The sequence below is a fragment of the Nannospalax galili genome, unplaced genomic scaffold (genome assembly GCF_000622305.1).
Source record: "Nannospalax galili isolate Female #2095 unplaced genomic scaffold, S.galili_v1.0 scaffold335, whole genome shotgun sequence".
Taxonomy (NCBI): Eukaryota; Metazoa; Chordata; class Mammalia; order Rodentia; family Spalacidae; genus Nannospalax; species Nannospalax galili.
The window spans coordinates 3,502,370-3,511,158 of NW_008337842.1; the positions used below are offsets into that span (position 1 = coordinate 3,502,370).

General features: G+C 40.9%; 1 non-coding gene across 1 annotated transcript; it reads left to right on the forward strand.

Moving 5' to 3' along the window:
• The first annotated feature begins 7,632 nt into the window (after positions 1 to 7,632).
• Positions 7,633 to 7,736, forward strand: LOC115070313. Its single transcript, XR_003849487.1, has one exon. It is a non-coding gene; the product is annotated as a small nucleolar RNA U13 (small nucleolar RNA).
• The last annotated feature ends 1,053 nt before the right edge of the window (positions 7,737 to 8,789 follow it).

Here is an 8,789-nt window from a genome sequence, read left to right on the forward strand (position 1 = left end):
TGTGTGTGTGTGTGAGAGAGAGAGAGAGAGAGAGAGAGAGAGAGAGAGAGAGAGAATGATTTGCAGGATAAACATTCTGAATTTCTTTAATCATTTCATACCTATCAGTTAATGTGAAGCAGTGTCCTACAATGAAGTGAAAATCACACAGCATCCTATTAACAACTTAACCCTGTCCAAGGTCTTATAGCTCCCTAAAAACTGACAGGACATATTGGAAATGTGGAGAAAAAACATGGGGGTAAGGCAGAAGAAATAGTATGCATTAATTGTTATGGTCTATATGTTTGGGAGGCTTGTAGAAGGAGGGGACTAGATCGTTAGACCATTACCGTCACCCCTGCCTCAAATCCTGGAAAGTGAGTTTGAGTCAGAAACATCCTTGAGTGGCAGCCACCCCTGGTTCTGATGCGCACCCTCAAAGGGTTTGCATTTGACTGTGGTCTGTCAGTCTGTGATAGGCCTGTACCTCTCCTCCGAGGCTCTGCTGATTACACAAAGAACAGAGAACAATGTTGTGTATAAATACCTACTTGCCATCTTTCTTTTCCTGAGACCCCTGCTTGGTCATATGGCCAAGCACAGTTAAGGAAATGGATTGGGACAATGGAATGACCTTAAAGTGGAAATCCAGGGACTTGGGTTTAATTTCTGTTCTTCCATTAATCTGTACTGGATCTTCTGCAAAAGAAGTTCTTTCACTTCTCTCTTTTCAAATCTCTAAATGAGGTGCCTAACCCAGAGCAAAATTCTATATAGTTTTAGCATCCTTCAATACGGACACTGAATAGTGGTTAATCAATAGCTGTGATAATAAAGGTTCACATCTGTGTGTGTGTGTGTGTGTATGTGTGTATGTGTGTGTATGTAATTTACTGTTGTAATCATAAAGAATAGTGGTTATCAGTGATTTTGGGTTTACTGGAGCTACAACTCTTCTAAGTGCTTTTGTGAAAATATTTTCTCAGGGTAAATGACATTTACCTCTCAATGAGGCAGTAAAGGATAGGAGTGGAATTTACATTCTGCTGTTTGATGCCTGTATTTTATTGACTACATTAAACTTTGCATTTAAAAACTATCTATGGCAGTGATTTATTAGGAAACTAAATGACAGTGACATTTGATACAGACAGATGAGATAGAAAGGTTACATTTGCATGAATCCATGCCTCAGATTTTAGTTTTAAGTTCTGAGCTACAACAGAGAGCTTTCTCCAGTCATTAACTCATTAGGGGTCTGTGTGGATTAGAGCATGATCTCAAAACTAGGAATGGTTCTTGTTCCCCGTGGTACTCAGCGAGCATCCCCTAAGTGGGTGGATGGAGTTGTGCTGGAGGAGACCCTTCAGCCACATGCATGCAGGCTGCTTCCCATCCAAGGCCTGCTCTCAGTATTGCCAGCCGTGCTGGGCCAGGTGTTCAGTGCTGTTGCTCAGTTCCCTCAGATACTACTCTGGATCTTCATCACCATCATGTGTCTCAAGCCACCTACACAACCCCTGATGCCTTCACTTAAAAGACTTTCATTGTGTCACTGAGAAGACTGAGGTCATCCTAGTGGAACACAGCAGCACCCACTGACTTTGTGTTAAGTTTGGTGATTGATAGACAGCAAACCTTTCTACGATGCTGCTAGATGGAGCAGCCACCTGGCTTGGAGGTCTGGGGTCTTGAAACACATCACTCATCATGCCATGCCTGAATTTGGGGTTGTGTTGTTTGAGCTGTTTTAGAGTTGGTCAGTCAGGTGTTGCACTCTATTTCTGAATGTATTCTTTTTTATCCTCCCTCACAACCAAGAAGCCTATCAACATACCTGCCCACTTTTCTTTCCTACCCTTCCCTTTGGGCAAGATATTCTTTTCCAAGGACTGTCTTCTACCAACACAGTTGATTTTATACTTTGGTTTCCATATACGATTGGTTTTTCTTTTGTGCTATAGATTTCTCTCTCTACTGAATCCTTTTCCTCATTCCAATTTATTCACTCACATCAAACTTACTAATGTTAATTATTATGTTACACGTTTGCCATATAACTCTGGGGTGATTTTACATCATCTTTTTCTTTTCTTTGTCTCATTTGCAAAATAAAATGGCTGGAAAAGATTAGATTCATTGTTGTTGTTGGGCTGAGGCTTGAACTCAGGGCCTTATGTGTGGTAGGCAATCACCATACCACTGAGTTGTCTCTCCAGCAGATTAAATGCTTTATAGTTTCAGTATTCTGTGATACAGTGTTTAATCAGCTGCTATCATCTGAGAATTTCTGTCTGTGTTTGTTTTTAATTTAGTTTCATTGTCATACATAATAGTGGCCAAAACATACTTTCTCACTTATACCACTGAGTCTAGTCTCAGTCATGTGATTCGTTTTGACCAGTAGAAAGAACACATAAGTAATAGTGTGCCAGTCCCTCCCTAGTCTTGAAGGAGCACAGTGTGCTTAGGCTGTCTCCCTATTTCTATGAGTCTGCTGCGAGAAGACCATGCCCCAGGTAGCCTTCAGTCCAAGAGCACTAGGAAACACCTGTGTGGAACCAGACACAACACAAGCCTGGAGCCATCCCTGCTGAGCTCACCCAACATCTGCTGAACTCAAATTGACCCACCCTTCCTGGGCAAAAAGAAATGCTTGTGTGAAGACATCAAGTTTTGTTGTACAATATTATTCCAACGAAACAAGCCAGTACACTTCCCAATCCATTTATTTCATAGGTGATTTTTTATTGCACAACTCATCTATGTTGGCATTTGTAATATAAGTCCAGTTCAGGACGTATGCTGGAATAAAACGAGATGGGTGATGTGACAGTGTTGGGGCTGAAGATGAGAATACAATTAATTTGGGTGGTCAGGAAAATCCTCTAAAAGGAAATAATGAAGGATACAGTAGAGACAAGGGGACGGACATAGATTCATGAGAACAGAAAGGGCAGAGAGCCCTCTGCAAATGAGTTAGACTCATTTATGTTTCGCCAGTAACCCCAAGCTGTGCGTTGTTGTCCAGAACTAAAACCGAGCCTCAAGGTGGCAGCAACGACTCCGGGCTGTCCTGGCTGGCCACTTGTCTCAGGCCTGGAGGGTAGATGTGGGTCAGTCTGGTTGAACATGCAGCCAGGCAGATAGTCCGAGCTCCAGTGAGTTGTGATAGTCTATCTTCATGCTCCTCCTCCTGTTGCCTATTTCTTGGGCCACTGGTTTTCTGTCTCAGCAAAAGACATGCTACGTTGTTTTTATTGACTGCAAATAATTTCACCTTTTTCCTCTGTTTCCGTGTGTGTGTGTGTGTGTGTGTGTGTACGCATGTGTGTATGCATGTGTGCGTACACGTGTGTGTATGCATGTGTGTGTATGCATGTGTGTGTACGCATGTGTGTGTATGCATGTGTGTGTGTGTATGCATGTGTGTTTAGGCCAGAGCTTGAAGTTGGTGTCTTTCTCAATCACTTTCCTCTGTATTTTTTTGAGACAGGGTCTCTTACTGAACTCAGCTCACTGATTCAGCTAGACTGCTTGGCTAGTGAGCTCCAGGGATTCTTCTATCCCTGCCTCCTTGGTGTTGGGACAATATTCATGTACCACCACACTAACCTCTTAAAAATTTTTTGGATTTATTTTTATTTTATTTGTATAAGTGTTATGCTTGCATGTATGTAAGTGCACCCATGTCATGCAGTGCTTGTGGAGCTGTCGCCCAAGTTCTCTCAGGGTCCCTTGCTCCTGCGCTATTAGACGAACCCCACGAAATTTTCTCCTTCCTGCTCTGTTTGACCTGCCCTCACTCTCTTCAGAGTCTCATGCTCCTGACATGGGTAGACAAACCACATAACACACCTTTTTCTGAATTTTTCATAGTTTATATCCTGGGTAGGGGAAATAGAGTAACTTACAAAGGCGAACGGTCAGCGCTGGTTCTGCTCTGTGGCTCAGTGGCCTACCATTCTAGATCGCTTCCACTCCTTGCCTACAGTCTCCGTTAGCTTTCGCCCATGCCTCCTGGGCCTGCAGTCTTGCCCCAGGTCAGTAAATGCCCCCTCTTGAGTCCACGCGGGCAAGACACCTGGGCCGTTTTTTCCACACTGTCCACTTCCAAGATGGTGCCAACGCTCCTTCCTCCATGGCTAACTCTCTGCAGCTCCCTCTCCATAGCTAACTCTCCCGCAGCCAATTCTCTGCAGCAGGCCCCACCCCTCGGAGGAACAGTTATACCTCAGGACACAGGAGGAAAGAAGAGGGCATTGGATGCCCTAGAACTGGAGTTGACAGATGGTTGTTGGCTGCCATGTAGTTTCTGCAAACCCAGGTCTTCTTCAAGAGCAACCAGTGCTCTTAACAGCTGAGCCATCTCTCCATCCCCAGGCAAACGTTTTATGTTGTAGGGGATTGAACCCAGGTCTTCATGCTTACATAGCAAACAAGTACTTGACCAACTGAGCCATCTCTTCAGCCCTGCTTCTTCCATTTGGGCTGCTTTTGTCCTCCCATTACTCTTAAAAAAAGATTTTTTATTTCTGTGTGTATATGCGAGTGCCTGCATGTATATGTGTGTAGCAGATTCCAGTGGAGAACCAGAGTTAAAGGTAGTTATAAGTCAGCCACCATGTAAGTGCTGGAAACAGAACCTGGGTCCTTTGCAAGAGTGGCAAGAGCTCTTAACTGCTGAGCCATCTCTTCAGCCCAGTCCTACCCCTTGTTAATTTGATCAAAGCCAAATGCACATGTTTGGTTTACATTTAATTAATTAATTAATTAATTAATTTGTTAAGACAGTCTCATATATCCCAGGCTGGCATCAAACATTTTTTAGCCAAGGATAACCTTGAACTTCTGTCTTGGCCCTACCTTCCAAGTGCTGGGATTAAAAACATGGGCTACCATGACTAGTTTCTGCAGTGCTGGTAATCAAACCCAGGGCTTGTACATGCTAGACTAGCACTTTATCAACAGAGGTATAGTCCCAGATTATTTACTTTCATATCTCTAGATAATATGATGATTATTAACTGTTTTTTAAATATTTTTTAATTTTTATATTTTGTATATGAATGCATTTCTTACATATATGTAAGTGCACCTATGTCATGCAATGCCCATGGAGGTCAGAAGTAGATGTAAGATACCCTGGAATGGGAATTAAGGACAGCTGTTAGCCACCATATGGGTGTTGGGGAACAAACCCAGGTCTTCTGCAGGAGCAGCCAGTGCTCTTAACCGCTGAGCGTCTCTCCAGCTCCTGATTTTACTTCTTGACTCTATTTTTAGGTGTTTATATTGAGTCTTCACAGCTGACTAGGAAGGCTTAGCTTGCCTTCTTCCTTTTTCTATAAAATGTGCTTTTATTCTATCCTATAATCTTTTCCTCTTAGTTTAATGGCATAATAATTTTGCTTAAATTGATATTTGCTATTGTGAAAATGGAAATACTGAACCAGATAATGATGTAATGACCTTTCTTCCCCATACAGGGGTGCCTTTCAGACAGTCCCCAAGGGCGTCTGCCTGCTAATACCCGAAGTCTATGTATTCCCTCCCTTTGAATGTGAGCTATATTCGTTGGTTTGTGCCCAATAGTTAAGACTAAGGCAGAAGCAATGACTATCACTTCCAAGATAAGGTTACAGGAAGACTACACTGCTCACTTGAAGTATGGTGGGCAGAGTTCTAATGATGTCTCATCAAATTCCTATTCCCTGGTCATTTGGTCAAAACCTAATCTTGTGCTGTTGTAAAGGATTTTTCAGATAAAGCCAAGGTTGGTTGCTAATCAGCTAATCTTAAAATTGAGAGCTTTTTGGCTTCAAGTCAAAGGGAGTTGCTAGTCAGTCACTGTGGATGGCTTTAGAAGCTGTGTGACCCCGGCCAACTGCCAGCAAGGACTCTAGGACCTCAGACTTAACATCATATGGAAGCAAATTCTGTCAACAGCCTGAATGAGCCTGAAAGTAGAGACTTCTCAGCGCATTCATGTACGAGGCCAAACCTGGCTGACACTGTGAGATTCAGGGCCGAGACGCTAAAGACCACCTAGCCATCTGGCCTAGAGAGCTCTAAGCAACAAAACAGTTGAGTTTTTTTTCTTTAAATTGCAAAGTGTAATAATCTGTTATAAGGGTGATAGAAAACAAATACATTGTGGAAGACAGCTAACAAGTTACCGACAAGAGGAGTTGGGAAAATGTCAAGGATCTTTTGTAATACGTGATGTCACCTATTACATCATTATATCATTTAGTCTTGTACACTGGGGATGTTGCCCTGAGTAAGACAATATTTCTGTTTTCATGGAACATACTCTCTAATCAGAACAGTCAATATATGATTGTTGATTATTTTTGCATTCCATTCTGCCAAGTCTACTTATAACAAGGAGAGAATTCATCACAATGGCCTGATGGTTTTAGGAAAATTCCGAGATTATCTAACAAGCATTTAATAAACATTTACTAAAGCCAGTTCCCTGGGACCACATGTGTGATCAACAAATCTTAGGTGAAGAGAAGGCAGATGAGGCAATGCACAAACATACTCTGTGATCTGTGTAAGAGCAGGGCAGGAGGTCTGAGGAGGCAGGTCTGGGGTTCTAGAACACTCATTAGGGTTCACAGTAGCTAGACGTTTTCTGTTTAGCAAGCACTGGCTTTTCTTTTAGTCTGTGAAATAATAAAGAAGATCATATTTTCTTCTCTTCCTCTTATTTCTGGTTCCAGTGTAAATCCCATGAAAAGCTAAAAATGCATTACCCTTCAGCATTGTCTACATTTTCACTTATACTCATAAAGATCAGTATTTAATATGTGGCCTTCAGCTGGACAGATGTGTTTGCTCAGCAGCAGAAGATTAAGGTCTTTTAAAAAGTCTGGTTGCTTGCTTTTTGTTCCTGAGCACAGTGATTTTCTGATATGTGTGATTCCCAGAGTAATCTCATTGCAGTTGCTCATTTACTAATTTAGTGAGAGACCATTCACTCATGGAACCCTGTGTGGATTTTAAAAATAGCTACACATTCAGGTTTCTTTGATTTTATAAGAACAACAAAAGAAGCTTTTAGGTTTATTCATGGAAATAACTGATTTTCGGTCAACCTATTTTCCTTTATATATAAATATATGAATAGATGTTTATAACATGGACTGACATATGTTTTATATGTTTGCACACACATATCCCTCTGTGCTTTTTGCTGTATCTGCTTTTCTTAGGAGGCAAAGACATCAGAAACATAACTTCACATTTGCGGCTCTGCTGTGATGTGATTAATAGTTAGCTGTGGTCCATGGTAGCTCTGGAGGATGTATACAGGAGCATGCAAGAGACCCTTCAAGTCAATAAGTTTGGTTGAGGAGAAAACACCTAATATGATTTCTTATAGAGAAAAATAAGAAATACCCTTCCTTTAAAAGAAGTTGGAACAGTGACAAGATATGCTATAAAGATCTCGGTGAGAAGAATTTCAGGTAACAACAAAGTTTTCTTTTGCAAGAATGCCTCTCTAAAGGCAATAGCATTGTGACAAACAGGATCTCATTAGGATGAGTCAGACAGGAAATGGGAGTGAAATTGGATGGGGAATTCTATTTAAGGATACTGTATTAGGTAAGGAAATGTTAGCTATTCTTTAATAAAGAGAACCTTTTGTGGTTGGTAAGTATGAGAACAGGGTGTGTGTGCAACTGAGTGACATGTGCCTCCCTTAAGTCTTATTATGACATGTATACATGACCTGTCATAGATAAAAAAAAAAGAAACAACAAAAAAGAAAACCAAGAGCGAAATGTATAATGTTTGAATAGGAAATTTGTACATATTTCAATGATGCAAAACTCAAAATAATGAACCGGTTGGATGGAAGCACTGTCCATGCACTGGAACTGAGATACTTTCCATCTTGGTGACTGTACCACCTTCAGCACTGGCCAAGGTTACTCTGCTCTACACCAGGTCGGTAGGTGGTGAGAGCATCAATGTAAGTGTGAGACACTTAAGATCTAGGCTTGGAAGGGGCACAAAGCATTTGTCCCATTCTGTAGGCTAGAACTCCTCTGACTGGAGAAAAGGTGAGAGTTACAGTCTGGTTGGGAAGGTAGGAGAAGAACGGGTCATCTCTGATACAGAAGCCTTGAGCTGAATAGGAACACTTCTGGGTTAGAAATTACTAAATGGTCTTGTATCCATTTCTCTCTTTCTATGGTTGATGGATATCAGTTGTTTGTTAAGGGGCATATATTCCAGGACAGTCCACATCCCTGTTTACTGAGTCTGGATTTTTTTTTATAATTCTCTATAAATAATCAACTTTAAATGTTGGTTTCTATAAAGGGTCATATTATTCCATTAAGAAGCAGAGTGGAACATTTTTTCCTCATCTGGACATAGTAAAATACTATCTTATTAGATAGCTCTTCAGCTTTTTATTACTTAGTTTATTTGCTTAATTTTGGGTTTGTCATGGATTAGAAAACTCTAAACTACATTTTGGTGAAGCCACCATAAATCTTATAAGTAAATGCCACTTTTTCCTGGTCATTATTGTTACATTACATTATTCTTACTATCTAGTACAGTACCAGGCACACAGTAGGTATTCAATATATAATAGATTAAAAGTGTTTTCAACCTCTTATCAGATTCTTTAAACATAATAAATGCTTTCCTTTGATCTTTCTTTCTAAGCTGTATCAAGGAGGAGTCTTCCATCATTTTTCTAATTCACTATTTTAAAAATCATTCTAGTACCTGTACTTTCAATTCCTAGAATTATTGATTGTGATTCCTACCCCCCCCCC